The sequence below is a fragment of the Onychostruthus taczanowskii genome, unplaced genomic scaffold, assembly GCF_017590055.1.
Source record: "Onychostruthus taczanowskii isolate IOZ18803 unplaced genomic scaffold, ASM1759005v1 scaffold107, whole genome shotgun sequence".
Lineage (NCBI taxonomy): Eukaryota > Metazoa > Chordata > Aves > Passeriformes > Passeridae > Onychostruthus > Onychostruthus taczanowskii.
This window is the reverse complement of record NW_024497297.1, coordinates 1,133,066-1,138,739: the sequence shown is the minus strand read 5'-3', so window position 1 is coordinate 1,138,739 and position 5,674 is coordinate 1,133,066.

Here is a 5,674-nt window from a genome sequence, read left to right as displayed (position 1 = left end):
TGTGGCGGCCGTGCACTCAAGGTCGGACAGGATAAAGCGCACGGCGATTGCAGCGGCCTTGCGTCAGGCCCCGTGCCGCGCATGCGCAGCTCGCGCGGATCGCCGCATGCGCCGAGGGCCCGGGGCCGTACGGCCCCTTCCCGCGCATGCGCGGTTCACCCCGGGGCCCCTGACCGCAGCGCGGCCGGAATTCCGCAGCGTCCCGAGAGCAGGAACGGAGAGCTGCAGAACACAGCTCCTAAACCCTGTGAACCGCGGTCCTACCGTCCCGGGAGCACCAGAAACGGCTGTGCGACCGGCTGCACTTGGAAAAAATACTTGTGAGGGATGAAACTGATACTTCCTCAGCCCCAGAGGAGAAACAGGACTTTAAATCAAATCAAGTAGTTCACAATTCCACAGCGTTCCTAGCCTGAACCCAAACCCAGCACCGAGCCAGTTCCTGGGAAGAAAGGAGCCCTCTCCCAGTCAAATCCAGAACAGCAGGAACAGTCCGACAGCTTTTTGGGGCAATGCTAATTTATTTAACACCTATCCCAGATGGGCTATCCCATTATTGTAGTCACCAGCACAGAGGTCATCTCAGGCAAGCGTCCTGGAGATCACGGAACCTCCACGGTCTCCTGGAGACCACCTGTGCCACCAAGCTTGGGCTGTCCCTGGCTGGCTGAGGCACAGTGTCCTGGGAGCCCTGGGCTGGACAGTGGTGGCTCTGCCACCTGCTCTTGGCTCTCATTTCTGCTTCCCAGCTTTCCTTGGCCATGTCAATGTTCTGGGACATGCTGGTGCTGGCCTTTTCTGTGGCATGTTGCTGATCTGCAAGGGAGCAGGAAGAGCTGTTCTGGGCTTCCTCAGTGTCCACAAGCCGGAAGGGATTCCTGAGAGGCTGGGAGGGATCCAGGCCTCCAGGAGTGACTCTCTGGGAGGGAGGCTAGAACTTGGAGCGAGGGACGGCTCTTGGGAAGCGGAGGATCTTGACGGGCTGGGGGCTCGCAGCAGAAATGGACACTCCATGAAGCTGCTCGGAGGGTGGCGGCGTCTCAGCGATGGGGAGGCTCTCAGAGGGAGGGAGGTGGTTGGCAGCAGTGAGGGTCCTGCAGGGTTGGAGGCCATCAGAGGCAGTGGAGGCTCCTGGGATGCTGGATCTTTGATGGTCTGAGCTTCTCAGAGGGATGGTCAGTGTCTGATGGAATCTCCTCGAAGGCTGTCCCAGGGATGGCTATTCTGGCTAGGAGCAGCCTCTTGGAGGGACAGAGGTTCCTGGAGCAGGGGCATGAGGCACAGCAGAGCAGGTGGTCTCACTTCCCCAGCGGCTCCAGCTGTGCCCACAGCGCCGTCCCCATCTGGGAAGAAAGCGGAGCTGGTGTCCCACGCAGAGCCCAGTGCAGCCACATCAGCCTCTGCAGCTCCTTGGCCACGCTGACACAGGGGCTGCAGCTGCAGGGGACGTTTGGGGAACTTGTGGGAGCATCTGGATGCTTCCAAGGGATCGCACGAGGCCCGGAGGCCCTGGGAGTCACAGGGCCTCCCAGGCTCCTCCACAGGCCCCTGGCCTGAACCCTGGGGTGCTTGTGTGGCTTCCAAGTCCCGGCCTGCTGCCCCAGGGTGCCTGGTGGCCAGCAGCAGGGCAAGTGCAGCCATCCCTCTCAGGAATTAAAACTTTTTGGGAACACGCACAAGTGATGCCTCTCTTTCCTTTACTCCATATTTCTCTACTTGGGATACTAACAGCAGCCGCACAGAGCAGCCTTGCTGCTTCTGGGAATTAAGCAGCCTTGCTTGTACCACCACCCAGACCAGCCCGAGGGGCACATAGGGGGTGGCCACTCTTGGCATGGGCCAGGAGATCGGGCTAGCCACAGACATCTCTGAGCAGCTACCGTGTCAACTAACCATCCGTCAGCTGTCAGGATCTGCCCCCCGACTGCACCGCTACCCGTGCTGGTCAGTGACCTGGCCACTTGGCAGCGTGGTTCCGGGGGAGAAAGCGAGCTAGCCTGATGGGGCTTTTTCCCAGAAACCAGACGTGCATCAGCTTGGCACCCAACATTGGGCCTCTAGGCGAGACCCCATGAAAGATCTGTGCCCCAAACCCGAGAGGTCGGTGTTGTGAAACTTGGTGGAGCATCAGCACCCTTGTGGAGCTCTCCCACTTTTTGGTCACTCTGGCTTCCAGGAGAGGAAAGGACAACCTCCAGTGTGTCAGGGAGGATGTCAGGGAGGACCCCTTCCAGCAGCTGGGGCTGACCTGGCTGGGGGCTCACAGGTTGGGTGCTGGTGCGCTCCTAAGTGCCTTGGCCTGAGAGGAGGCTCAGTGCACAGTGTCAGAATCCCACCCTCAGCGATTCCCCAGACCCTTTTTCTTTAGTTCATTCCTTTTAACCTCCAGAAGAGGGCAGAAAAAGCCGTGTTGACATCATGGATGCCAGGTTGTCGGTACAGCAGTGGGAGGTTTATTCCCAAGTTGTGGGTTGCCTGGTGGGTGGGGAAATGGAATTTTCTTAGGGTAAGTTGAAAAGGTTTATTAGATGGTTGTTTTTTCACTTTCCAAATGTTACTCCCCAAGAGGTTAAGACCATCGCTTTTTGGAACAAGGTGGAGCGAGGCTCACTGCGGGGACTAAAGAGGGCAATCGGTCAGGAAATTATTTTTCCCATATTTTTGTAAAAATGTAGGCAATTGTAAAAGACCTAGAAGGGAAAGTGGAAAAGTAACCAGACCAGTCGTCCCCAATTTTCCCGAAAGCATCTTGTTCCTTATCCCCTGTTCCTACTCCCTCTTCTCCTACACCAGGTGGATCAAGGGATGGAACCCACCCAGGGAAGGTGCGGGTTTGCAGACCATCTCCCTGGCTACCGACAACCTCCCCGGCACCCTTGCCCAGAGAGTGCTGGCCACAATGTCAAGGACCTCTCCCCAGTCCCTCCAACCTTGCCCGCCTTCCCAGCCATAAAACCCAAAGTTTGTCCCCAAGATGGCAGTTCTCTGAACCCCAAAGAAGGAACACAAGATGGCGGTCACCACGTGGAATGGCCTCCCACTTGTGTCTCTTCTCCCCACAATCCCTTTCTCCCCATCTCCTCCCCTCAAACCTACTCCTTCCTCTAATGGATAAGTTGGCTTTCATAAGTGGAGTTATGAATTGTTAATAATATAATAATATAATGTTAAAAAGTTATGAAGTGTTGTCATGGTTTGACACTGGCACAATGCCAGTGCCCCCATGAAAATATACTTCCCCTAGTGGCTGCTGTGAGATGTGATCAGAAATAGAGCAAAGCAGGCTCCAACTTAGGAATAAAGGGGAAAAAAAAAACTTTATTAACTACAATATGTAAAAAGGAACAGACACAGAACTCAGAATGAAAACTCTCCAAATACATTCCTCCTCCTCCACAGCATGAAATAGTATCTTAGATTTCCGCCCCGTCACCATCTCTCAGATAATAAACTTTCAGTCCATCACCACCCCTCAAATAATCAACTCTCAGTCCATCAGGGAGAGAGGAGTCCCCCCTTGCACCACAGGCTTCCCCCGGAAACACAGTTGAAACCTCTTGTGTTTCCATGTCACTCGTGGCACCGCTTGGAGTACATTTGCCCTTGTGACTTCTCCCCTCCATGTTCAGTGCTCTCACCACTGCACACAGACCAGAACTGCTTCTAGGGTTCCCCTTTTAAGGATACTTTGCCCAGTTCCCAAAAAGCAACAGTCTCTCAACTTCGGGACACCAGTCCCCCCGCAAATTTACCCCCTGGGGCCGAGGGGTCTCGTGAACAGAGATCTTCCTCTCCACTGAAGACAGAGGGCATCCCACACCCTCCTCAGCCATCTCTGTTCATGCTACTGCTTCACCACATTCTCTTGGCTCCAAGGCATTGCCTCCCCCTAAACGCAGTCTCTGTGCCACAGGAAAAACATGCGTCTGTCCATGGCCATACAAGAAAAGAGTCCAGCCCAAGGCCACTCCATCATCTCCTCCCACCTAGGATTCTTCTCAACTCTTCGGACATCTCTCACTTGCACCAACTTTCATCACACCTGCTCATTTCCTCCTGCTTCATCTCTCTCTCCTCATTCAGATTCAGGAGGATCAGTATTTGTAAGGTTTTCATTATTCAACAAAAGGGTTAAAATCTTTGCCTCTGTCTGCCCAGAACTCCCACGGCAGCCAGTTCTCGGTGCCGCATCCCCCACTCCTTCTTCTGGCCGGCCGTGCTGCCAGCACATGATATCAAATTTCAAGGCAGCACAGGCACTGGTTCTCTCTCTCTCTATCTCTCTCCCGGGGGAGAGGGGGCCTGATGCCTCTCAATGTTCTTCCACCCTTCCACCTTGCAAAGCCTTCACCCCTGTCATCTGCCCAAAGCTCCAGCCTACCTCACCTGGCCGCATGGCTTCCTCTCCGCCTCCCAGCCCACAGCTGGACAGGGGAGCTCTGACCTCCTTCACTGACTGGGACCAAGTGAGCTCTCCTGGGAGTTCTCTGCTCTTTTTAACCCCCTGTGTTCTCAGAGGCAGTCCATACCTTCAGTGGCCAAACCAGGTGCCAATATTCAAATCCAAGCACTGATTGGTTTGACCACAACCTCCCAAAAAACTCACTTCCTTCTCAACCTAGGACAAGTGTTAATGATATAATTAATGTAATGATTTAAGTTAAATGCGCTGATGTATGGGTATGTACCAATAGAAGAAGGTATAACAAGGACCCAATGAATTTAACAGAAGGAACTTTCTAGAATATTACCTCATAAGGTACAAGAGATGACAACACCACCCTAAACTGTGACTGGAGAACGAGTCAACCAATAGAATGGATTTATTTTTAAATGATTGGTCAGGATTACACGGCAGTGTAGACCAACCAGCGAACAGAAGAGACCAATCAGTGCGAGGATTGAAAAATGCACCATTGTGGTGGTGCAAAAGACTTTAAAACCTCCAAGTGCTTGGCACATGGTCCTCCTGCGGAATTCGAAGTCCAAGGGAACACCCCACGTGTCACGCATTTTTTTGTTACTCTGGCTTTTTGCACAGGCCCTGCGCTTATCCTGGGGCCTTGTTTCCAATTGTTCCTGGTTTACAATAAACAGGCTCACCTTTTAAAAGCTGCTGGCTTCATTTATTTTTAACAGTTTTTGGGGACTCATCCGGGATAACCACACCCAGAGGCGGTCCTGGGGAAGGACAGGACTGGAGAAGACATGTCCAGCTGATTTTCGGCCACCCAGGTTTCATGGTTCTTTGGGACCGAAGAAGGGCCGCTTGGCTACGCCCAAGGAACAATTGGCAATACAACAACCCAGACTGTGAGGGCCCTCCAAGCGGGAGCGGGGCTTGCAGCGCACAGGTTAGTGTCACGAGTCGGGTGTGGCATAAGGGGGCGTACACGTGTGTGAAAAATGGATGAGTGAGACAGGAGCTATGTAGACTGGACTCCCGAAGCGAGTGCGGGCCTCTGAGTACCGTAGTTCCGGTTTTCTGCAAGGAGCCCAGCCAGGAAAAGAAGGAAGTGAGTGGAGTTACAAATGAGTGTGGTACCCCGCAGGACCCCGAGAGTGGGAGAAGGGGGAGTGCTTCCTTTTCATCTGTCCTTACCCGTATAGGCTCCCGCTTCCCTAGGGTGGGGGCTCCGAGGGGCATCTTCGGTCAAGTAGCAAAGGAACTGGA